This window comes from Dufourea novaeangliae, unplaced genomic scaffold, assembly GCF_001272555.1.
Source record: "Dufourea novaeangliae isolate 0120121106 unplaced genomic scaffold, ASM127255v1 scaffold133, whole genome shotgun sequence".
Lineage (NCBI taxonomy): Eukaryota > Metazoa > Arthropoda > Insecta > Hymenoptera > Halictidae > Dufourea > Dufourea novaeangliae.
This window is the reverse complement of record NW_015374011.1, coordinates 504275-531787: the sequence shown is the minus strand read 5'-3', so window position 1 is coordinate 531787 and position 27513 is coordinate 504275.

The following is a 27513-nucleotide window of genomic DNA, read 5'->3' as shown; positions in this document are numbered from 1 at the left end:
AATGACGTCATTACGTCACGCTAATAGGCGTCCCCTAACAGCCTGTCGAGACTGAAACTCGAGTTCGCTGCCTATCATCCCTTTACGGTTGCCTTTCTTTTTCCATTTCCCTTCGTCTTCGTGAAATCATTATTGTCGCGACTACGACGGCAGATGGTAAAAGATGGAAATAATTACGAGAACAAAAACACGAGGAATTACATGGAAAATTTTCCTATTTCTTCTTGTCACGCATCGACCAGAATCGGGCAAGTAGAATATCCCTTCATTGATCTGACATTCAACAAGTACGAATTCACCGGAGTTCAGTGTACCCGAAAAATTGCCAACAATTTGAAATGTACAACGACACCGAGATACCATTACCAGCGTGTAATCTGGCCTGCAAATTTAACTCAGGGAAACCAAGAGCGCGCGCGGTCTCGAACGTTATTTTAATCACGGCTGAGGTAACACTTTGTTGGATGGGAATTTAACGAACGAAAAAAAAAAAAACAGAGGTATCTCCGTGCAAATTTATTCGACGTTTGTCCGATATTCACTCGTCCTGGACACGTGGTAACAACTGCTTTTGCACCGTCGGTGTGTTCCATATTTCGAATGTATTTTCACGCATTGCAAAGAATCCGCCGGTCCCAGCTTCGTCGGTTCCGAAGAGTGTCAGGTGAGAGGGCGGACGTATTCTCCCGTGCATTCCCGTGGCCGATATGGAATTTCTAACGAGCCACTTGTGCTCCCTCAAAGGGTGATTGCCAACGTGGCCCCGACGATTACATCGCGCGATTCGCTTTCGTGCGCGCAAATCCGTCCCGCGGAGCGACGACACGGCTCGCTAGAACCCCACGGACAATAACAGAACGGAAAGTATCCTCGAGGCCAGTGACGCGTAAAATCGAGGCGGACGAGAGGCGAAACTTGATTATAATTACGATTTTCCCCGAAGTACACTCGTGGTGTGCAGGAGTAACGAACTGCGCCCCCAGAGCCACGGCAAACATTTACGTACCTGTGTATGGAGCCGTTGCATTCTCTGCATCTTTGTGCAACAGGGCCCAACGCTATGTGTATGTGGGTATCCAAAGGGAACTTCCGTAATACCGGGCGAACGTACCAACCCCTACGTTTCCGCGTACACACCCGTACACGTCGGTTACACAACCCCCTCCCCTTCCCCTTGCAACGTGTGTGCAGGTGCGCAGGCTAGCAGACACGATTGGGGTGTACCGACGATAACGATGCAGCCGTATCGCTTTCGAGGAGTCCTGTATTATTCCGTGGGAACGTTGCGACGGTAATTTTATAATTCACTTAGAACGTAGTTCGCGGTGGAATCGTGTTTCGTTCGGGGCTCACGGGGACGGCGATGCGCGGTTTTTGTCGACCGTGGAGGCCGGAATTATCGTACTTTCGGCGTACGTGGATCGATCTGCCTTGTCTGACCTTAGGCGGTTCTAGGACTACGCAGGAGTCTTGGTTTTTGTGCTGTTACGGATAATCTACGTAGTTCGTGTAATCGATGTGTAGTATAATTATTATCCAGCTTAGAAACCGCAAGTAATACGATGTCTGACCACTGACGATCAGTTTCTACTTGCCAATTCTTACTACTTAGGAAATTCGGTCGTTAGGTTGTTGTAGATATTTCAATAGAATTATTATCCAGCTTGAAAGCCTCAAATTATAATATGTCTGACCACATGCGATCCGTTTCTACTTTACAATTCTTACTACTTGGGAAATTCGGTCTTTACGCTGTTCTAGATATTTTGTGTGGGTCATAAAATGAATATCCAATAGAATTATTATCCAGCTTGAAAGCCTCAAATTATAATATATCTGAACACACATGCCCCATTTCTATTTACTGGTTACTCCTACTTGGGATCCTTGGCTTTTGAGTTGTTATAGATGTTCTGTGCAGTTCAATATCAAGTAGAATTTTATCTAAGTGAAAACCATCAGATAATACAAGGCAGATTTTTACTAAACTGCCTGTGTTTTTGAGGCTGTAATACATAATCTATCTGAATGTCCGACCACACACGAGTCGTTTCCACTTGCAGTCAGTTTCATTGCAGAATCCGAGACGCTCCACGTCGTAATTACCCGATCCTTCGGAAGGCATTCACGCACCATTTCGCCGACAAGGACGCCTCGGCCGTTATCTCGTAGTTACGTTCGACGCGTTATTATACACCGACCCAGTTATTCGCCGCAGGCAGCCGGGAACCGGGAGTATACTAATTTATATATCGGATCCTCGTGTAGCCGCCTTGTTTCACTCGAGATTTCCTATAATTATCCTGGAATCGGAAGCGCCGTGGTGAACCTCGATACGAGCGCGATCTCGCGATGGTTTTCGCGAAGAGTGGGGATGGCGACACTCGAGCGTTTCGAGACGCGTGTGCATCCCCCGGGATGTATGTCTCTCGACGATTCGCGACCTACTATTCGCGCGTTCGAATAAGAAGAAACACAGAAGCTCCGACGGCTGGAACACAAACAGAGAGTACATCATTATTGCCGAACGTAGATTCACGGCCGATCGCTTGCCGAAAGCTGCCGATGCAAACCTCGTTGAGCACCAGGAAGAGAAAACGGGGTGCTCCATTGCTACCGCTTTTTTTTCCTCTTTCCTTTCTCCCATTCTGTTTCTCATTGTCAGCGTCTATTCTCATCCTCCCCCGATGCGTCTTAACGATCCCTTTTTCGTAATTTTCAACCTTGTCCGTAACGAGACTGTGAAAGAGTATGCGTGTGTAGCCCAGAAAGCTGCGTGAATTCGAAGAAATACACTATTAATTTACGGCTAAACTGATGCTTCGATCATCGTTAAATTCATTAAGCACTTCTGCGTAGTTTCTAGGCGCATAAAAGAACTCCCTTTAACCCATTCACTGTCTTTGTCCACAGAACATCAACTTTATCAATTGTTTGCTACTATCAAAAAAAATGGTAAAATATTTTTCTGATAAAGTTGATAAGTGGAGAAAGACGACCATGTACAGGTTAAAGGCAAAGGTGAGGACATATCTCATTGACATTCAAATTGTTACCACGATGGAGGTAACTAAGTATTAAAAATTTGAATAAACAGATTTTGGTTCGGAGTTGAAATTTCTTAGAAAAGAAACTTGAGAATTCTTAAAGATTTCAATTGCCTCAATGTGAAACGATGAATGTATCCTGCTTTTCGATTGCTACGTAATTTCCTTTGACAAGTCCTCCACGATTGTTCCTAATGGGCGGTCGATAGCTCCGATATTGAAATTCCTTCTTGAAAATTGAAGTTACGCGCACAGAGTCGAAGAAACCACCGTGGCTGGTCTTGTATACTCGATCATAGAGAGAGAACGGAAACCCACTCGGCATACGAGAGCTACGATTATTTCAGCAACTGATTAAACATCTCGTGATTTACTCGGCAGTATCTCGCTTTATCGATCCCTCTCGACTCGTTTCCTCCCCCCTGATTTTGACGTCGCGATCATGTTCTTCATGCCGATAAGGAACATAAATAGACGCTCGAGGGACGCGAGAGGGAAAGGAAGAAAAAGCAAGAGACGGTTGAGGAGCGTAGAGACGCGGAAAGGAAGTAGGAAATGTATTCCCAGGTTTCCGTTCGTCCTTTTTCTTGGCTCGGTTCCTTGTCTATTGGTCCTCTCAATCGCGGAAACTCAGTTATCTGCTCTGATTCCCTTAAATCGATCCGGGAGGAAGTCGATATTCGCCCGCGACTTTCGTAACCCGTAATAACGAGCCAGGAAAATAATACGTAGTCGTCGCGAAACTTCTGCTCTCCCAGGGGGCTTTCGGTCCCTGGCTCGACATTTTTATTCGCGTGTAAAGACGAACGGACGGAACTTTTCGTAGAAAAATAATTAAACATCACGAAGACCATTCTCCTTACGTTCCCATCAAACTTTCCGCGTCTGTGTTTTGTCCTCAACTATCCCACAGACGTCTGTATTTGTTCGTTATATAGACGTATATATATTTTCGTTTTCTTCCCGCTGGAAGATCACAGAAGGACGTAGCGATTCGACGGTAGAGAAAGCTACCGAGGAAAAATGATTGCTATCCGTCCTTTTCCCTCCAATCGTCCCTTCGACCCTTCCAGCCGATATACGTGTTGATTAGTTTCCTTTAACTGGGAAACCATTTCTCGTACCGAGCTTCGACTTTGTGATGTCGATCCGGGCCGGTCGAACGATCCGCGCGTTGACTTTTACACCTGAACGGTATACTTTAATTGAGCTCGGCCGCGTCGCTGTTAATTGAACACGCTCGAATCGTTAGCTCGCGCCTCCTCCTCCGCAGCCGTCTGCTTCTCTGAACCCACCGATGAAGCTGGAGAGATATCGTTCGCAGAATCCTTCATGGTCGAGTCGAACGTGTTGCTTTCCGAAAAAGAAAATTGCGATGTTCCTGTACGGACGAAGTAATGATCAGCTTCGTGCGGCCCCAGTGAGCTTATCGTGCAAGTATTTTCTACGTAACATTAGTATTTTATATTGCAATATTATAGAGTGGATGGTGTATAGGTGTTTGCCCCGTCTGATCAAACACGACTTATTCTACTTGTAACAGACATTTTTCTTTATTTTATCATCCGTTCTACAGTTCATTTCCATTATTACCTGCATACAGTGTTAAAATAAATTATTACAATGAGTAGTAGCAGATAAATTCCCCGTCTGACCATACCCGACTTGTTCTACTTGAGAAGACACGTTTCTCTATTTAATCTTCGGTTCGACAGTTCATTTTCACTATTACATGGATACAGTATCAACCATAAATTGTTACTACATGTCTGGAATTGAGATAAATGTCCATGTCTGATAATATACGAAATATTCTTCCATACTCTCCTAATAGGAATAATTTACATTACTTCAGAAGTCTGATCCTGCATTATCAATACCTAGTACATTTCGTACCTCGTTTTTCAGGCGGACGATTAATTTTTCTAAATCTCTGAATCTGGTCCGTGGCGCAGACGATAAAATAACATCGCTAAACGGTACTCAATAGAGCCACTAAAAGAGGATAGTAGTTAAACGTAATATACGGCGGGAACGTTGCCCCAAAAACGGAACGAATCCTCAGTCGATTACCCCCGTATCTGATTCACGTGGAGTAGCCGGTTGATCGCCGGGCTCTTATCGGTTTCCAAGTAAAATGATAAAAATAACTACGTGCCTAGAAAACTTGCCACCACCCCCTTTCCTCCACTCCCCAACCCTGGGGGCCGCGGGATTCACAGACGGGTCAGGGAGGACCGGTGCACCTTATACACCTAAATTGCGTCTGCGAGCTGTAAGGTAATATCATTAGCGCGCGGTCCTTTGAAGTCGAAATTCAATTATTTTATAGCGAGTCTGTGCTCGCCGCCCGCTATCGCGCCACTTAAGGCGAACATACAAAGGGGACCGGGAGCTAAATATCCAAGTTCTTCAGCAATGGGGAGGGATAGATGGGGGGTACGTATAACTTCTTATTAGCGTTTCGAACTCGCGGTTAATTCCCACTCGTAATTCACGCCTCGTAAACGGATCCCACCGCTATTGTGCTGCCTGTTTTAATGCTCTTCCGTGGCTGTGTGCTTTAAACTTCACGCGTGTTCGCCAGCCCGAGAAACGTCATCGGTCGCCGGTGGCTATTGTCTGAGCGACGTTGTCGGACCGTTTCGGAAAGAACACGACGGTTTGTACGGAGTTACTCCACGGAACTTGGTATTTCAACCGGAATTTCTATTATCCAGAACTACTAGCTGGAGTACACGGTTATGAAATATTTAAATAAGCGGGCAAGTTTGATTTATTAGACTAATATTGGAATTCCGATGCTGTTATTGTGGGATTTGGATGGGCTTCGTGAATCAAGAGGTAGGTGAAGCGCAATATAAACTAACTTATATTTAACTTAGAATATGAAGTAATATGTTATATCCACGATTACGTGTAACTATTCTACTCTGCTGCTATACCGATCCACGTTATAATTCACTCTACGCCAATATAATTCTTGTTAAGAAACACTTGGATCTAAGGCACATGATTGTAGGCTAGATTTTTCCTTTCTAACGTCCATGAAAGTCTGTCATGAAATCTCAATAATTTGGTTCCACTCTGTCACGCGGCGAACCGCCGTCAGACATTCTTGATCGTCGCCCACTGGCCAGGAATCCGTCGACAGATTGATAAATCGCGATTTGGTGGTTCACACGCCGAGCAGCGTGCTGGTCTGAGAAATCGAACGCGGAATTGGTCGTGGTGGAATGGTTCGATAACTGCTCCCTCAATGGAAATCTAACGAGCAATACTTCAGCGACATGTAACCCCCAACAAAACTTTCGTCGGTTGGCCCAACCAAGAGGGGTGGGAAGTGAAAGGTGGGATGTGGTGATTTTGTATCTAAACCCCCGGCATCGTGCCGCGCCCCGACTGTCGTTCTTCCAACCCCCTTCCACCCTCTACTGTCGTTCTTCCAACCCCATTCCACCCCGCGTGGGCTCCTATCCTCGATCTTCTCGCTGGAAACTCGCTTCATCCAGGAACTTCCACACCCGCCTCATTCTTCCCTTGAGCCACCCTTCGACCTTTCCACCCTGTGTTCCACTTCCCCCTCCTCGCCCCTCGGGGGACGCGGCGAGAACGACGGAAACACGAAACTTTGCCCGCGACTTCGACTTCGTGGGATCGTCCGCGAGCGTTGTTGAAACTTTGCTAGCATCTCGCGACTCGGGCTGCCGCAATCGTTACTCACCCGATCCTGACCGATCCCTCTGCGTTTAGGACGCAGCGTAAGGACCGTCGGATTACGCGTTCATTCAGTGGCTTCCTCTCGAGCATCCCTGGTTATCGGGGAATTGCGTGAGAACGACGAGAATATGGGCTGCAGCCTCGACTACGTCTTCTAAGAACTGCGTTTCTTTGAGGAGTCGCTGCCTTTTACCGGATTCTCGTTCAGGGTACGTCGACATGGATGCTTGCATTTTTGGGTGTTCCTATTGAAAAAAATGTGCAGGAGGATCGCTGGGTTCGTGAAAAGGGAAGGGAAAGGAGCCATGAATGTCGAGGTAGTATATGCATTTAGTAAGCGGTACGTGACGGAAGTAGTATTCGGTGTAGTCAGATACGATTTGAGCTTACTCATGGAATTTATAAATTCTACAGAATTGAAAATGAATGTTGTATATTGCAAAATATTCAGATAACGCAGGGAAGCTTAATAAAGACGTAATATTACGGTGTCAGTAGTATAACCCCGCCATTAGTCAGACATTGGAAAATTTCTTATATTTCCACGAGCAAATTAGAGGCGAAACGGAGTGTCTTTATAGTACCGAATACGATATATTATACATTTATGGATGCTTTAAACCTGTGCCACACTCAATTTCGCGCCACTCTTCAACGACCAAGTTTCCCCCTCACTTCAATTCCATCGGTGCTTCAGGCATCACTCGACATTTCATGTAATCTCGCCGCGTTCCGACTCAGTAGTTCCGAAACGCGCATAGTTCGCGGCTTGCTCGAACGGGAAATGGGCTAAATTTGATCGGATGATTAATAACAACGCGAGAACATCATCCACTGTTCCCAGTGAGCTTTTCAGTGTGCACGACCGTCGAATCTTTACCTCGGAAAATCCTATTTTCTCCACAATGCGCGCGCGCGCAGGATGGAATGGTCGGTGAGCCAGTGGGACGTTCCACTAATTACAGTGACCAGAAGACACGAAGGTTCGTCGAGGCGGAAACGCAATCTGGGCCACGAGTTGATGGCCAGCTTCTTTTTCTACGATCGCTCGAATGACCGTTGCTCCCGTGCTAACATCTTTGGACGTTCAGTCACGTTACGGGACGCATTCCATATACGCGAGGGCGTCTTTCGACGCAAATTGGAGCAGAAAAAGTAATCATTCCGATATGGATTGAAGGAAAATGATGGATCCACGGGACAATACAGAATTATTATACTGGAGAGAAATTCGAATGGTAATATTCAACTCGGGTAACTGGGTAGCCCCGTAAAAAATTTTACAGGACGTTCCATTATTCTTCGTACTCGCGGCGTTTCCTTCTTCGCCCCACTCTCCCCCTCCGAAATGATCTATCCCCGAACGTTTTACGTTTTCAAAGGCGTTAACACCTGTTACCGCGTGCTCGAGGGCTTGTTTTATCGCGGAAATTCCGCGGAACCCATCCGGAAACGGCGCCTTCAACCTGTATCTCGACGGAATCTCATAAATCGTAGACATTCTTCGCGTGCGCCTACGGATCGCGCAATTCAATTACAATACCAATCTTTCAGGCGAGGCTCGGAACTATTCTTAACGTGATCGTATCCGTCTGGTTTTGAAGTGTTATTAGATACGAGGTGTGAGATTCTGGACTGGGAGGTCTGCGAAGATTTCGTGAAATTGTTCCGATATCTTTGATAAATAGAAATTCTACCTCAGAACTGCATTGAAAAATCTCACTTTGTAGTTTCATGTACAAAAGTCTGGAATTCATGTTTACACTTCACTGTGATTGCGAAGGTTCCCCATTAATCCAGTGTTTGAGCGAGGTAAGGAACTAGCTAGAATGGAAACAACGATCGTTATATATACTGATGCATAGACGCTGTGACAGGCCCTACGGGCACAGTTGCTAATTAGGATGAGTGAAGACGCTAGAATAACACACTGCAATCAAGATTCTACTGATTGCGTACTACTTAGTTCTTTAACATTCTTATTTCGTCCCCTAGTTTTCTGTCCTCGTAGAATTGTAGATCTTGTTCGATTCGACACGACAATCGATACACGCGGAATTCCCTTGGGCCGAGTGACAGGAATTCCCTTATGGGAAACTGGTGAATATGCAGGCATGTTGCATACGTGGTAACTATTCCGGGGGAGGCGTATCTCCGCAGCTGTCTCGTATCCGGAACTCCTGTGCTGGGTGCGTCAGCTTGGAATGCGACCGCAATCGAACTGTCTTCCGGTTCACTTTCCTCCCATAGAGCCCCAGCCGATTTCCATTTCCTTTTCCAATTTCAATTTCGATGTATTGTCCAAATGTATCGAAGAAGCATCCTTCGCTGTATCTCGTTCGCTGCCGAAAGATACGCTCACGTTTTTGTGATTTCGTTTGTCGGAGAATTTTTTGTTTCCGTTTATTAATCGAATATCCGTTATCGTTCGATTCGATCGATCCACAGTCGGCTAGGCTCGCGCTTGTGAGGTGTCAATCACTGTCTCGACGTGAACGGAATCGGCCGGTGCGGGTTCCGAGACCGTTCGACAGATTTTCCTGGGCCAACGAGATTTCCCCGGGATCGTATAACGGAGGAATTTCGCCACGGGAGGCCGATCGAGGTGCTAGGATGCATTTCGTGCGGCAACAATTCCCGCGGGCCGTTGCTGCAGCCCCTTGCACTACCTCCCCCTCAGGCCTGGCTGCAATTGCTAATTAGAACGGCGCGAACGGTCCACCTCGTGTGCCGAATCGGAACTGCAATCAGGCTTCATATGATAGCGTCGATGCAGTCTTCTTTTCAGTGCTCAGTCATTTTTTTGAAGGGCATGGGAAAGATAAACTGAAATTCTCGTTCGGAGATATATGCATGTATTTATGAGTTCGTATTCGGTTCATGTAGAAGTATATCGTGATTAATCAGACATGCCCAGTACTTGATTCATGTCTAATACTAGACAGATATTTCACATAAAATTTTCGAATTCAGCCTCAGAACACAGGGACAGAAAGGCACGATAATATACTCCAAGTAGAAATGACCTGCATGTGGTCAGACATAAATGAATTCCAGTATATTGTTTTCAAATGCTTCGAAACTTTAAAATACTTAATTAAAATGGTAGAATTCAATGAGTATTCGCGATAAAAGTTTAAAAGGGAACAATTCTTTATCGAACATCTCGGTCAGCCTAATTAGCGAATCTGGGCTACGAGAGGGAACCAGCCGGGTCGCTGAGAATTGTTACTCGGCTGGATACATACAGGCACCTGCATCGGTCTTCACCCGGCTTCATCCGAGCCGTTGTTGTACAATCAAGCAAGTTTCGCTGACGCATCGGTGAGAAAACTTGCGAAACAGGGTCCGAAACGAGACTTCCGTTCGAATTCTTGCGTGTAACGAACGCAAACAGGAAGAACCAACAGACGTTTCCTGCCCCGAGGAATCGAGACAGTGACTCTCAGCATTTAGTTTCCCCTCTCTGAAGAGGATTTTATCGAGTCGATGTTAGACATGGAATTCCATAGTGCACCAGGTTATACAATTCCGACATAAAGTAGACGCAATGTATAAATTTCTCCGCTGGATATATACCTGTGAAACTCGCGTAAGTGTTCGCAACGACTGCCTGGTTAGACGCACGATGCCTTTAATTGTTGCAACACGCGCGCACGTTTGCTACACATTTGCCGACAAATTAATGGCGATGAGGAATACCAGCCTGGGAAATGAAATTATTAAACTTCTCGCTGTACCTTATCTCGCTGTGTTTATGAGAAAATTACATTCGTGCCCGGGAATAACTTAATACCCTCGAAGAAGGGTTGAATAATCGTTAGGGTGTAGAACTCGATTTGTAACATGTTTGTTGCAATTAGGAAGAACTCAGGCATTACTTCGTAATTTTGTTGTCTGACCAAGTACACAGATTGGCTTATACTACTGCTATTGGATGCACACATTTTTCTAACTTTTGTACACCACTTTTCGAAGTGCAATCTAAAGACTTTCATTAACAGTTGAGATACTGGATTATCCCTCCAGAATTCCAATATCAAAATGGCCGTATCTCGCAATAAGCAGCTACAATCTCACCGTTCCAAAGATAACGTGGTTCCATAACGGCGCTCTCCCAGAGCAACGTCCGTTCAATCGATCAAAATTTATCAGACAGCACTCGATCGTCGCGTCCGTCAGACTCGTAACGAGGGAGGCATAGATCTCGCGGTTGGGAGGGAGGAGAGGATCAGATTGAAGGGATAGCTGGATCGAATCGTCGAACAGCAGTATACCTTGGAAAGGAAATAACGAAAGACAGATCGAGACAATATAAGAGAAGGGTAAAAGGGAGGATGGCGTCTGGTTCGGTTCTGGTTACGCCTTTAGCGTGTTGCCGCGTCAGCGTTACACCCCCCTCGGCAACTTGCACCGGCGATTTACTGCTAAATAATGTACGGATGTTTGGTGTAACTAACAGGTTTTCAATTTCATAGAGACTCTTTAATATGGTAGTATTTGAGTTAGAAACCCTGGGGGGCCTGTGTATAACCTCGGTTAGAAACTCCGACGGAAGTTTCTTGTTCGCAGCGTTGCTTCACTCTACTACTTGCCGTCCTCGACCTCTTTTCTTGAGGCCGATTTCTATTTGGGAACACGAGTAACATGGATCTCTCCGAGTTACTTCGTAATGTAGATGGTTCGTGGCTTCGGGAATTATTGATTTGTTAGGGGATGTACTCCTGATATGTTAATTCGTTATTACGTCTGACCATGTACGAACCGTTTCCCCTTTATTACGTATCTAGATATCTTGACGTTGCAATAGGAAGTTGATACTTTCCGGGAACTAGTTACAAGACTCCCAAAATTGGTAATCGCTGTTACAATATGTCTGACCATTCATGAACTAATTCTACTTCCTTCTACTGCTATACTTTCCGATATATTGTGTTGCTCTATATAATGTGAAAAATTCAGGGTATTTTTCAAATATCTTATAAAAGGTGTCTCAGCAAGAACTTGAATTTTGAATAAATTAAAAAACACATTAATTTAATTGTTTTTTTATATTTTATTGTTGATATCTTCAGAGTTATTAATGGCAAGATGACACGACCTGGAAACTTGGTTTGCAACAATGTTTGCAATATTTGTAATTGGTTTTCACTATTAACAATTGGACTCACCATTTGACCACGTTCTTGCTGAGACACCCTTTACATATACGATGATTTACTGTACTCTATGAAGCTACGACTCCACAGAATAATATTTAAACAGCGCTGTCCGTTGTTCCACATTCTCCAGCTTTGTTGGTGGGTGTCCTCTTTTCGTCGTCGATTTCCAACCGGAGACGCAGGATCGCTGGACGTTTCAGTGAGGGTCGGCGGTTGCGTGTTCACGCCGCGTTAAATATTTGCGTCGATTAACAATCCCCGGGCTAGTCGTGGTACACAACCAGGCCGTTTTAACTCGGGCTTCTATTTCGCCTGGCCGGCTAATCGTTATGACGACGTAACGGTGTAACGTGGATCGCGAACCGAACGTACACAGGGCCAGAGGAGAGTTTCGCGCTAATGGCTAATCAACGATCTGGCCCGGCCTCGATCCCGCGGATCCGATAAAACCCGGAATTCGACGACGAAGTGTCGTCACGTCGCGGTTTAACTGCTAATCACACGCGCATTAATTGCGCCGATAATTAGGGATTATATCGATCCCTCCCCTCTTTGACCAACGCGTGACCGAGGAACGTAACGGGGATGATTGTCCAATTCGCGAATTTCCGGTTGACTTTCCGGGGTGTGAATGTCATTCGGAAGATTTCATCGTGAAGTTAATCTGAACCGAGTGTGTAATGGATTTAATTGCTTGTGTTGTATAGACGTTGTATAATTCTTGTCGTACGGCCCTGGTAGAAAGGGCAGAAACAATTATACCATTGAATAGTCCGACCCTTTTCGGATATATACCCTAAGTTCTGTAATTAATATATCAGTCTACTGTTTTAATTCTTTTAATTCTTTCTCAAACTTTTCTACCAGGGCTGTGCATCGAAATTATGGAACAACCTATGTACTTAGGGAAATAATCGATTATAAGTCCGACCAGAATTTAGAAACATATTTTCTCACGTGTCTGTTGAACTGTCTCGTGATTACAAGATTTAAAGGTATGCAGCTCAATAGATAGTTCTTTATTCATGCATGCAGTTGATAACACAGAGGTGGAAAGTGACGTGGATACGTCGAGAAAGAAACACGGCAAAGCAAGAATCGGATATGTCATCCGAGGCGGTGTCGCGACGTATCGCGCGGTAAAGTGAGATGCTAAACCGATTGTTCACGTTCTACGCCCCCATCCCGTGTCAAAGCGTTTTTCTCGAAAATTGCCGGGGAAATTCGTCCTGTTGCAGTCCGGTGTGTTCGCATCGTCGGCCGATAAGCGTCCGGGAAAAGGGAAATAGCTCGCGGCGATCTACAATTCGTTTCGTCGAAAGCAAATTCCTGTATTTATCAACTTCTGGAACATTGTTTGAAGATCACTATTCATGAAAATTAAACTTACATCCTCAGAGTTTTTAATTCATCAAAATTAGAATTACGCGAATAAAACTTTTCTTCTGTTCGGAAGGATTATTGTATTCGATGGTCGACGGAATAATTTATGGATTTTAGCGACCTTCTGCCTTGTATTTATCCCTTGAGCTGTAATGTCGACAGGTGAGGATTTTAAAATGGATTCCATAAACATGAATATAGTAAATCATTGATGAGCGTTCGAAAGCTTCTCGGCACTGAATAATAAATATTTCATGAACGAATGACCATATCTGGCTGAAACAAGCGACATTGGCTTCAGAATTCCAAGCTCTATCACTGTGCCAAATCTCATTAAAAAGTCATCGTTACACCTGGGGACCTTTCCTTGTGAGTGCCGAGGAGCCTTGGAACACTCATCGATGATCTACTGTATTACTAATTTTCTGTAAGTCAAAATGAAATACTATTTTGTATCTATTAATATTTAACTTTTATACTAAATTTACCCTTGCAATCAGAATAGAATTTCTTTTTTTTTTACTATAGACGTCAAGAAAATCGTAAGTCAAGTGCTTAAGACTTACAATCGTACAATGTAGAAGTACAGAATATTCCGTCGTAAAAGCAGAATAAATCACGGTCAGGTCTCTGAACTACCCAGTGGTTGAATCCGAGTTAAATTTAACAGTATCTACTTACAAAATCCCGCAAAGACGTCCCCAGACAGTGGACCAAGAGTTAGTCGTACGCCTCGGGTTTCCCTTCAGGAAATCACCCTAATCTCGTGCCTTTTGGCAGGGAGCGGCATCACGAGACGCCTTGGCCAACGTAGAGTTTCGTCGTTAACCAGGTAATATCGTTAACCTATCAGAGAGCAGTTGTGCCTGCGTCGCTCTAATGCGTAACTACGATATTCCCCGATGACCTCGGCCATTTACCACCGAGCCACCCCCTTGTCCCCGTCACTTCGCAAACCCTCAGACTGCCCACCCCTCCGGGACAACCAGGGACAGATAATCGTGCCATCATTTCTAATGCACCGCCACTTTGCAGCGTTGTCGGACAAAAAAAAACAAACTGTCCCCGTTAAACTCCATTTCCCCTACTATGAATCCAAAATATCGGTCGACCGCATAAAGCGTCGCTCTCCGACTCGTTCTAGGTCGTGATTCGCCGGTGAAAAAAAATAATTTAAAAATAGTGAATGAATTCCCAGTCTATTATTCTTTGTATTAAACGATTTCGAGCGATAAGCGAGACAAACGAGAAAGTTAACACCACGGTCAGGTCACGGTTTGGACAGAAGAGAAATGAGTTTCTAATGAATGGTATCTCGACCGTAGTATTATTCTCCTGACTTTTATATATAAACATTATATACTTGTGGGTGGACGAAGCGCGGCTAACAGAGTTATATCGACAATGGAATCTGTCAGGGGTTCTCGTTTGTCCTTTATTTGCCACAGAGAATAATTTTTCCATTATCGTGGACTTCTTTGATGCAGTCCTTCCGTCGTCCCCGCCTGCCTTTCACTGGCGAGTCTCGACGATTCAACCGTCCCCTCTTTTCCGGGGCTCGTCGCTTACGACGTTTCTTTATTCCTCCGATTGTTACGCCATGCGTCTCTGTGTTTCAAAGTACCATGTGTACCACTTATGATCTGTTGTATATTCTGTAGCATCCTCTGCATATGGTCCAGTTGTCTTTGATAACGTCTTTACGACCACAATACTTTTTTTTTAAACACTTTGACTGCCATTCAAATGTAGTGGACACGTACATCGCAAAGAGGCTGGATTATTTAATCCTTTCATTCCCAAAGAAATGGTTTCTTGTATTTTTCTGTATATTATATGGCATATAAATAATTCACAAGAACATTTTAACATATAGAAAAACACATGATACTAATATTTCATTTCGTAATTTAAACTACGTTGCCGTATGTCAACAGTGGGAACGAAACGGTTAAATACTGTTACAAGATTATGGGTAAAATTAATATCGCAATATAATTTCAAACTAAACCAACAGCCTCTATTGACTAAACGCATATATTTACGACGATTTACGACTTAAAAAATGAAATAAAATGTGTCTGGCTACATACGACTTTTTTCACTTTGGCAGTCAACGTGCGGAATACTTGCAAAGTCAGGAAGTGAAACTCTTTCCCTGGAAAATATAATAATTTCCATACGATTCTGCTGATCGTTCTCTAAGTGTTAACAGAAATTCCAACGTCTGTTAATTTCGACGGGGTGCATCGGTATTACTTTCAGTTTTTTTCATCAGGAACGTAACGTATCCCTACCCAGGTGTTCCTCTTATTATTTCTGAAACGTGTCGTGGGTTCTGTTCACAGAATACATTTCCATAATATTCCCGTGCGTTGTCCGTTCGAGGGCGGCCACGATATGATCTTCCGTTCCGTTTTCCTCGTCGTTACCCGCTCGAATTTACCCGCGGCGTTTTTCAAAAGTGCCCATCGGGCCCTCAAGATGCTTCCGTGAAATTTCGTCGCATTGATGAAACAGCGTCGAGCGATGTAATTAGTGTTCATTGAACTAGAGTGAAAAGACAGGACAGCATTGCGTGGAACGACGAGGAAGAAGAAGCCAGACGAAATCGTTGGCTGGCTGCAGTTCGAGCGTGCCTGGGCACTTCTGTAATTAGAATAGCTGTACAAGTGACTTTAATTAAAACTTCTTTTCGGCCGGGCTACCTCGCAGAAGGGACGCGTCGACATTTTTTCCTCCCTGGGGACGGAATAGACGCGTGAAATTCAACCATTCCCTCTTTGGATTTGAAGATTCCTCCGTGATTATCCATCTGGGCACGATTTGTTACGCTAAGTACCGTAACCGCGGATCAGTTTTGTCGTGTAGACCCCCTCCGGCCATTTGTAACTATTATAGCGCGTTAATGCATAAATGCCGGAACGTTGGATATAATGCTCAAGGGGATTCACGGTAATTATTCATTATACCATGAACGTACGTCTGATCTTTCGCGTGATATATAGACGATTACAGTTTAAGGTTTACTGGTAACGATGTTATTGAGGTCCTAATCGAAGAGAAACTTATAGATTTATTATTTATTTACTAGATATTTTAATTACAGGTTCATATATTACACTGTAATCGCTACATGTTCTGTCATAATTAGAAAGTTTCGTCAGAGTTCTGCTTACACGGTACCTCCTTCGAATTGAGGACAGAATTAAGCTCGTTAAATAGTTGTGGCGTCCAATCGATGTTAGGTCCGCAGTATAAAATTTTCATACTAAGCCATGCTTTTCGATAATGGTTGCTCCTTAATGTAGCTTAATTAGTACAACACTTTTCACGTTGACTGCCATAAGAAATTTTGAGAAAATCCCATTAGGCTAATCAAACTATCAAGACACTGTACTTATAGCCAGATGCAGCAAGCTTAGTCCATATTTAGCCAGTGAACTGTATTATAAGTACACGAATAATTATAATAATTCACTATCTTACTTGTTTGTGAGGTACAAAAAAATATGAGGGGAAAGTATTATTTGTTTAGAAGGAGCGAATACTGTGATAAGTAAACATTTCTCTCGAGGTCATATTTTTCGAAATTTTGAAGGTCATCAATGTTTTTTTTAATTAGAATTTAAAATCGAGACCAATCCAATGTCCCATAATACTGTGACCTTCATACAATATTCAGTTCGAAAGATCCCCAAATGTATGATAGTAGATTTAAATAATAAAATAATTACGATAGAGGGATTAGTGCCAAAATCTATCGAAGACATTTTCTATAGTATTCACCCGTCGATGCTCTCCGATCGGCTGGAATCCCATCGAATACTTACCTTGTCACCTTTGTCGTCACGTAACTCCGAACGCAACTCGATACCCTTTGGCGTGCTGTTCCTTAGCTAATCGCCATCGATGATCTGCTCTCCCCGGACCTAAACAGCTCTTGTTCCCGAAGCGATCAAACTTGCGGCCTGCGTTAAGTTTGCAGGTGCCGTCTAGGGGGGAATCGATAAACCTCTCTCTCCCAACACCGGACCAATTTTCGACGACCGGATCCGAAAGACCGCGGCGAAGGAATTTCAAATTGCGCGGAACCATTCGCGAAACGAAACGGTTGTTGGTCCCCTTCGTTTGAAAAATTAAATCCCCCGGCCGCGTGTTTAAATATTGAAGCATCGTTGGACTCGTGGATTATTTCGACCACGTACCCCCGAATGAGCCAACGCTGCGATGCGCAGCGTCGATTTATTATTTCACGAGCGTCGTTAAAATTCGCGCGTTTCCTGCGTGGCTCGATTTTTTTCACCTCTCACAACTGGGAGCCATGAAAACTGAGCTACCATCGTCCACGGAATGAACAGTTCGTTCTGCCAGGAAAACAGAAAGAACATGTTACAGTAAATTCTCGATGAGTGCTCGAAAGGTCCTTACCACTGACAAGGAGAGATCCCCAGGTGTACCTCTGGCTTTTTGATGAGGTATAACACAGTGATAGATCTTGGAATTCTGAAGCCAATGATATTTGTTTCAACAGCATATGATCGTTAGTTTATGAAATATTTAATATTTAGTATCGCTTTGCCTTCGAACACTGATCGAGGATTTTCCGGTACTCCTCGAGTATATTTACATAATTTAAATCTTTCTATAGCTTCTTATCCACTAACTTAAGCTTCCATTGTCCAGTTGGATTCAGACAAATTGGATCCACTTCGTTTGCTCAAGATGGATATGTTCGAATGCTAAAAGATCTTATAACCGTGGGTCCTGTGGCGCTCGATAGAGGATAGACGAACGTGTTTCGGGGGAAATCTTTCCGTTCGAAGGAGCTTTCTATGACAGGAGGGGCAGAGACGTTCGAGGGACCTTATGGTCGTTCGAGTGCGTCCGCACAGTCGCATCCACCCCCGCTATCCGCGCAATACGGTGTTTAATATTGGGCAGTTTAAAGCCAGCTTGCGGCGGAGGAACATTGGCACTGTCGGTCGTTCTCTTTAACGGTTATTGGCTCGCAGTAATTCTCTAATCTCTGCTGTCACCGGCCTCTGTGTTTCCGTTTCAATATGGCCGTCCCACGGATTACGATCGCGGGGTATAGCGATTCGGTGTCGCAGCCAGCTGCCAGTGGAACTTCATTACTTCGAGGCTTATCGAATCATCTCGACGGAAAATCAACAGGGAGGGGAATAACTACGGGCAGTGCCTCTCTTAGAACCCTGTGCTCCCTTTGATCGGACACACTTGACATTTCTACCCGGGGACTCGATAACTTTGGACCGAGTACTTGATTTACGGGTTTGTCGCGGTGGCTGGGTATTCTCGTGAACCAGCTAGGTCACTTGATTTTGAAGATATTGTCACTCTACGATGCATGAATTTGACATTCAATAGATTTATATATTGTGGGTGACAAAGACTCACAGCAGCTTACATAGTATAAAATACATTTTTGTTTTCATAAATCGGCACTATTAGAAGAATACGAATAATATTAGTATGAAGACTAACTCCTTATAATCAAAATTTTCGTTCATATATAAAATAACAGTTTTCTATACAGTTACATCCATTATGTTATTTCGAGCTACTCGTTGACAAGTAGAGGCAGATCCAATCATGTTATTCTGGATATGTTCAGTACACTCGATATCCTATTATATAAATTAAGCTAGGATATTTATGATTGTTAAATAATAAATATTAGAGTCTACTGAATGGGTAACCCAAATCTCTACAGGGCTATGTGTGCATATGCAGTTGATGGTTATTAAACACCCACCTTATGAAAATGACAATACAATTTGAATTTCCACTTTTTTTTCTTCATTATTCACGTTACTTATCCTAGGGTTAATATTAAAATATACCCTTCTCCCTTTCAGGTTTCATTTCTCATCGTCAGATCTGGAATTCTTAGGATGTGCCACGATCTTGCCATGATATCGACTTCCATTTTTGGTGAGCACCATTCATTCCTCTTTCTGATACTTGTTTATTTGCTAATGATTGTGTAGCATTGACCCAGATCGATCCTCACTTTTGTTGCACGCACACTGTGTTCCCGAATATTGAATCTAATCGTCTCTGGATATCCCTTAAATCGGTCTAAGACAGCCCTTTCGAATGGAATTACGAGCTAAGCGAACATCGATCATTGTTCGCGAGTATTAGTTCGCATTCGACCTAAGACGTGCTTAGCTCTGATCGGCTAATTAACCATTCATTACTAGATTCTCATCTACGTTCACGAATGATTTCGTATCAATTAAGCCATTCACGCCAACATTTTCATTTTACACAATTTCGAAAAACAAAAGAAACTGCTCTTCCTGGTACATAACCAGAAACCTTTATTTCTGTTCCTCGAGATGCGAAAACCTTCAAAATGTATCCACCGTCTCGGTTCATACAGCAATTCCGGAAGTTACGACCGCTATAAGGAACTTGAGGGGCCTGTTCGACTTATACGGTCTAATACTACTAGCCACGTTAGCTTTAACGCTTTCCCCTCCGTGCAAGTAGAATTGGTGCTGTATAGATCAGACGCATGATTCCCGTTGGTTTATACGGGTCTCGTAAAAGTTTCGTGGAATCAGAATCTGCTATAAATGTCGATTACTTATTACGATAGTTGAGTGACAGGACGACTGGTGAGACGCTTTAAATCCTTGTAAAATGTTTCCTTTATCGAAAGTGGCGGGTAAAGGAAGACACTTAAAGCTCCACGCGTTACAAACGACTATCGCGACACGATGGCGCGAGGCTTTTAACGATGGCTTCGATTTCATTCATGCAGCTTTCGTACACACACAAACGTATGCACGAGAGCTTGTGGAAGTCGTAGGAATGAATGTGTTGCCGCGGTTGGATATCTGTCACATTTACGCAATATATCAACCGCGTGCTTTTGCGCGTTCCGCACGGTTCAATGGCGGGTTCGCATATTTTCTTTACATCCCCTCGTGCCTCCTTCGAAAGCCACTTTTATGCGGAAGCGGCTTGCGCATCAAAGCTCTTGTCAAATAAACGTTCCAGGAGCCGAACGATATTAAGTTCACCCGTGGAATCGATGTCAATACCGGAGTCGATGCTTGTTCAAATCTTATTTCACCTTGCGTAACATTTGTCACGCCGGCTGTTACGGCTCTTGACTGAATATTATATATAGGATGTCTCATTCAAGTGTGACCCCTGAATGTCTTTTTTGGTCAGTAACCTGCAGGCGTTGTTTTTTTCTCGGAGTTATCAAGGTCATCGATGCTTTTTCTCACATAACTACATATTTTTTTAGGGTCATGGTACACATCTGAATGTATTATTTCATAAACTATGCGATGCAATAGGAAATATGTAGTTTTTGAAAAAAAGAAGGATCCATGATTATGAAAACTTTGTGAAAAGGAACAACATTTGAAGAAACACAATGCTTGTAGGGTACTGACCACTTAATACCATTCAAGTTACGTATAAAATATTTTTTTCGTTTTCACAATAAACTTCAAAAGTTATTCGGGAGGTCACACTTAACACTAGAACTACCAGCATTGAAGATATACTAAATTGAATTGTATAATACAGTAATATATTCAATGTATGTAATATAGTATAACATAAAATGTGTAGTAAATTAGAAGCCAATGTAAATTTCGCCTAAAACATTATTATAATTTCAGTAATCTTGAAATAAGAAACCTGCAATTCGTCATTTTGACGGGTTTTGGTAGTTCCAGTGTAAAATAAGACGTGTTTATCGAACTTTTTCCCTTCTCAATCTGTGCCTATGACTGTTCAAATTCCATTTAATTAAACTCAGTTATTACGAGTTCGCTCTACATGAATTTTTCTTCGAAACGAATAATTCGTTCTTTACATTAGCGGTCTACTCTTACGACTCAACGAAGTCGACGACAACGCTCAGGCGATTCATTTTTGCAAAAACTATCCTCTCCCGTATATCTCGTCCTTCTTAAGACGAAACTGTCTCCAGCAACGAATCGAATTTTCCCCAAACCATCACGATTATAGAGACTACCCCCCCTCCCCTTTGATCTAAAGCAGCGCTAAAAAAGATTCGCAACGCAGGAGAACCGAGTCCAATCAAGAAGTTCGGGGGTGTAAACGCGACGACGCGCCCGATAACGGGGGCATCCATTTTTACGTGCGCGTGGAACGAGGAAAAAAAAAAGAAGTCTTCCGCGGTGAACCGTGGTTGTGCGCGCGACGGCAAACTCGTTTCGAGTCCGCGGTGGCCTCGGTGAGCCGAGGATTACCCGTGGCTGGAACGTTATATGGTATCCAGGATCTTCGGAATTTATCATGAGACTTCTTTGGGGGGCGGGAAGACGCGGGGTATCTGCGGACCGGGGGGCGTTCGAATGGGATGCGCCGAACGAATTTATCACCCGACTCGGGATCCAGAAGGAATCATGGATGGAAAGGGGGTGAATGTTCGCCGGTAATCCGCGTTAAAGAGAAAGAGGTATCCTTGGATCTTCCATCGGTTGTATTTGGGAACACGGAGGCGAACGAAAGGGATCGAAGGGCGTCAGAGAACCGAAGAAGGATAGAGCCCAACCCTCCCGCGGGAGGGTCGAAACGGTTAGGTGGTCGAAGTACCGACAAAAGGATACCGTCGATATTTACGGAGCACGTCGAAACACGGGACGTAAAGAGACAACGTGAATCAGGGATTGGTACGTTGAAGGGGAGATGAACACTGGGCTGGTAGGCGAAGACACAGGGTGTAGAGGGGGGGCTGGTTTGCGCCAGGGCTCTAGCAATTTCTGCCTTCCATTCCGACGCTCAACTGTCGTCAATTCCGTAGCAAGACATTCAAATCTCGCCATGGTTAGACGAGCAAGCCTGCGTCCGTGTTTCAACCATTTTGGTCGCATCCCAATGTATTGGAATTCACTTTGAAGGGGGATAGTTGGGGGAGGGGATCTAGGGGTGGAAACGGTCCGAGGGAGTCCGTCAGCGTCGACGAGGAGAGGCGATCCGTGGGAGTCGAAAATCCGAGGTGTGACGAAGGGAACCGTGGGAAGAGGGGCTAACGGAAACTCAGGGGGGACGAAGAGGATCGAAATGGGGAAGAAAGGGGTGGAGGGTGGTTGGTTGGGTGCGGGGAATAGTCGAGCACAGGCGCTTTACGATGATGGGGGTTTCGCTCGTAAAAGCCAATGTAGCGCCAGCCCTTCGGCGAGCATTCGCTACCCTCGGTTTCCTACATATATCGCTTCCTCCGTTCTCGCGACAGGTTGTCTGTCTTCCTTCGGGCGAGGACGTAGGGCTCCAGTCGATATGCGTTTTCGTACGCCGCAACGATCCTCGTGGATCCTTCATTATCCCACCAGGTGGTTCGGAACTTTCGAAATGTGTAATGATCGACGGGGGATACCGTTGAAAACGTTTGTGGTCGATCGTGGTACCAGAGAGATGATTGGGTATATTCTTGGAAAGAATTTAGTTGGGGGATGGAATATGTAAAACTGAATAGGTGCGTATCTACTTGTTCTGTATCCACGTATACATAATACTCGAGGATACATAATAAATGTTTATGCTCCTTTAGTCGATCGATTGGTAGAATGTTTTTGTCCGGAAAGAACCAAGAAGGTCCATGTCCACCTCTGAAATCAGATTAATATAGAAAGCTACGTGTACTGAGAAAAGGTGTAAAGATGGATCATGTGCGTTCCGAAAGACAGGAAAAAGGGTTTCAGAGGAGCAAGAATGCACATTGGGGTTTGGTTCCACAGGTACCATATTCTGAAGAATTTCCAAGTGTAAGATTAATAAAGTTATTTATGTTAGAATGAAGCAGATTCTTGGTCGATAGTATCAAAGAAGTGCTCGGTATGCAAAGAGTTAAATTCTTTGATGTTTGTCTTGTGGGTGTCCTCATTGCCTGACAATCAACCATGTTCAGATGATATTACAATGTACCGCGATTTCCTGGTCGTCGACGTGCAAACCGGAGTTCATAGGATCAGGTTTCATCGGCCAGGAAGCTATTTGTGATCTGGCGCCTTCGACGGTTCTTATCGATACGGTGGATAGAGAAAGAGAGAGGGATCGTTCCGTCCCACGGGAGCTGCGGCTGAATTCTTTTATCTTCCTTGATTTTCCGCTTGGAAATGAAGCGATTTAATAGAGTGCAATGAGACGAACGAAGGCTTCCCTGGCACGGGTTGTAAAGGGAGCCATTCATTTCGCGGCTTCCGATTCCGCCGGGCCGTAACACGTAAATGGAGTTTCCTACGGCTTGTCAGAACCACACGACAAGAGGGGGTGGAGGAAAAAACGAGGATCGTGAGAGACAGAGAGAGCAAATATGTGGTAGAATAATCCGATTCGCCAACCGTGTTCCCTGATAATCGTTGTTTGGACGAGAATGAATGTAGTCGGTACGGAGCTTACTTGACGCTCGCGGAGACTCGGGGACCGACCAATTATCCTGCTCGAGCACTTAAAATCTAATTAGTCGAAAGTCGTGGCACCGTACAAAACGTATACTCTGTCCTGGGGAGACACATTCAAAGGACACAGATATCCAATTAATTATAGACCTCCCGTACTCCTTCGGGCAATTAGAATCACTGACCTATTCCGTTAAACAATCTCAAGAAATGGGGTCGATACACTGTAACGATACGGTCTGTCTATAATCGACGGGTAATGTGCCTAATTAACAACGATTGGCTGATTTCATTCCCCGTCTTCTCTGAGGAGACATTTCACAGGATTTTGTCGAACAGTGAATTACCTGAACAGGTACTCCGATACCCTTAGTTCATCGAGTTTCAAAATAATATATATGAAAATTATGCTGCATCACCCTCTTAATGAGCAATTTATATTTTAATTGATTAGTCTATCATTAATTTAACTGTTGAAAGTCGACCCCCACCACGCTTATCTGATCGGAATGTCCTCAGTCCTGGATTAGGCGACCAAATGACGGACGTATATTCTAAGTGAGGTCTGACTAGGGTGCAATATACAGTAAATCATTGATGAGTGTTCAAAGGTTCCTCGGCACTGAACATTCTCTATAACTGTGCTAAACCTCATTAAAAAGTCAACGTTACACCTGGGGACCTTACCCTGTCAGTTCCGAGGAACTTTCGAGCTCTCATCCATGATTTACTGTAATAGTTTGAAGATTCCGAGATAACTAATGTTAAAAGTACATCTGTTAACAAATTTTTACTTTCTTTACGCATCACTAACAATACGCTGGTAGTGGGAGAAGAAGTTGAAATGGTCGAGAATCCGCAGCTCTCTTCATTACACGTGACGCGGCCTAGGTCCACCGACGAGGGGGTTGCAAAGTGCTCAAACAACAATCAAGCCACAAGGGTATGGCGTTCGGTACATATTGTGGAACATCGCCATTCTGGACTGCCCGCTCTAGGCCTGCTCCCCCTTCGTCCCACTCGCCGACAGCCGCCCATTTAACCCCTTTAACTCTGGCCCATGCCCATCCAGACACTTCGACTCGTGACCACTGTCGTTGTGCACGGGTCCACGGTTATATTGCTATTTGTACAGTGGCAAGTATCAATTTGCCGCCATCCATTATAGCGCTAGAGGGGCGATTCCGACGATTTAAGTGGCCGCGTGGCGTCACATCCGCGGGTAGTTCACGCGTGAATCACCAAGATGCCTCCTTTGGATCTATTGCGGAACATGTTCGACCATCCTGCCTGGGAAAATTCGATTACCAATCGCTGTTCGATAATAATTAGCCACCGGATGATTCGATCACGATCTAGAGCAGGCGTAGGCAACCTATGACCCGCGGGGTCAATGTTAATATATTATTTATATTTTCTGCAATCCAATACATTCCACTTTTGATGGTCCGGAATATTTCGAGCTTCCCAGACATTTTTCATTGTAAATCAGACCGTTTCTCGGCACGTTGAAACATTTACCATCGCTTGAATGCCTCCAGGGTTTCATGCATTTTCCCCGGAACTCAGTTTTCTAAATAGTTAAAAAGCAACGTGGAATATTCGTAGTCGGACTCTTTAGGAGTACACCGGACGGTACGGAGGATGTATCTCCCTCTCTTCCTGTTCGCGTAATACATCTTACAGTCGGGTAGGAGGGTGGGGTTGGCGTTCCTATACAGGTCCATAAATTCAAATTCGCAATATTTCATAAGGCCCGCTGACAAGCTACTAAACTTGAGCCCAGAAGAAAACTTCCCACGCGTCACGTACCCCGTGTGACTCCTCTGGCTTCCTGGTTGCATCATAAATTCTATCGGCTGCCCGAATAAGGAGCGCATACCCCGATATCACCTTTCGCCCGTTCGAGGTATCGTTGATCCCTACTTCCGGTCGCCACTTATCCTCACCCTCCCATATCCATGTATCTCCGAGGTCCATGTACACAGGATCTCGTATATGCACGATTGAGTGCGCGTCCACGACGTATGTACAACGTTACGTATACATCTACATACATCGTCGTGTTGCGACAATTAGGTAACGGAATGCAGATTGCGGTCCGGTTGCTATCCGTAGTTACCATACGAAGGGCCCGGTACCAAGGGGAGGTTAAAGGGGACGGTCCTCCGATGGTGACGTCGGTGGTAGCGGGCGTCCAACCATTCCCGCCACCGTGACAATCCCACGGGATGCAAACCAATTGAAACAGTCATTTCGTAAGGGGTTGCTAAACCGTCGGCCACGGCGCGCGGTCGCCACTGGCCCCCCCCCCCCTGCTGCCAGTGAACGCTGTGTTACCCCATTCCCTTCCACGGCGTATAATTTAACACCTCACCGGAGGAGGAACCGGATTTCTGAGCCACTTCGAACGTTACAACCGCCGACCGGACTGGAATTCGATTTTAAGCGACTTACGCGTGTCAGGCGTCCAGATACGCGGGGAAATAAAGGGGATATGTGGTTCCTCTTGCTACTGCCAGCTGGTACCATGTTTAATTCGAACTTATGGGTTGGATTGCTTGGGGGCGGAGAAATTATTCATGATGATTGGGATCGTCTTTGTCTTGGGATTTACGGTGGAAGGAATATCAGCAAAAATGAACAATTTACCTGATACAGTAAATCATCCATGAGTGCTCGGAGGTACTGAATGTTCAGACGACAGCCCCACCACTGGATACTTGCCTGATTGTTCTGGACTGATATTTCAACACTCGGTGTCGAAGAGCCTTCGAGCACTCATCGATTATTTACTGTACTGGTATTGAAGTCCTCTAAAAACCTGTGGAATTTAAATCAGAATCAGAATTTTCGTGATTGCAAAGTTCCTTTGGTAGTTATTGATACTATTTCCACTTGTATCCTGTAATACGAATTTGCAATTGAGTCTCGTTTGAGGATACTACCACTATAAGAACCAATCTTCAATATCGCGATAATAACAAAAGAAGCATCGTTGGTTCAATATCTCCTGGAAACTCGTCGATGAAGTGCCAACACACAGACAGAATTCTGCACCACACTCGAAGCTTGCGCAAGGTACGATCACGACATTACGTTCGAAAAGAAAGGCTGATCCCATTAAATGATTTTCATTCTCGGAATCGTCGCCGTTGGTGCACCTGCGTCGTCAGTGGCGCGGGCATAAACTCCAGGAAATTGCGCCCTCGGGGCGTCGTCTTCGCGGAGTCGATCAGCCCGTAAACGATTGCGTCTTCCGGATATCCCCGTGGATCGTTGAAACGCGTCGGTTCGTTTGTTAACGTCGAAAAGACGACCGTGGAATCTCTGACGGTTGTTATTAGTTTCTCCCCGTTTGGCTGGGATCTTGAGAAAGGGAAAGACAGTGGAAATTAACGTGGAATCGTCGAGTGGATCGACGCTGGAACCGTACTCCTCCGATCCTCATCCTTTTATGGAGGTCTCGGGATGTTCGCGCGGAAATACGAAGGCTTAAGGTATGCGTGATCGGAAACGCGATATACCGGGCCAGGAAGGGAACGGGTATCGCCAGAAAGAAATCAGGTGTCGAGGGAACGAGGATTTTCGGGCGGTGGGGGAGCAGTTTACGTCACTCCTGGTGCAGACCCATTTCAGACTTTCCCGTTGGCCGGCATCAGATAAGCCAATCGGGAAACAAACTTTTCGGCAGTATCGTGCCCGGCGCTCTTCTGCCCCCTTCCACGGTGCCTTTTTCTTCGAACGGAAGGAGCCAGCTCTCGTTATATCAGCAGCCTGATC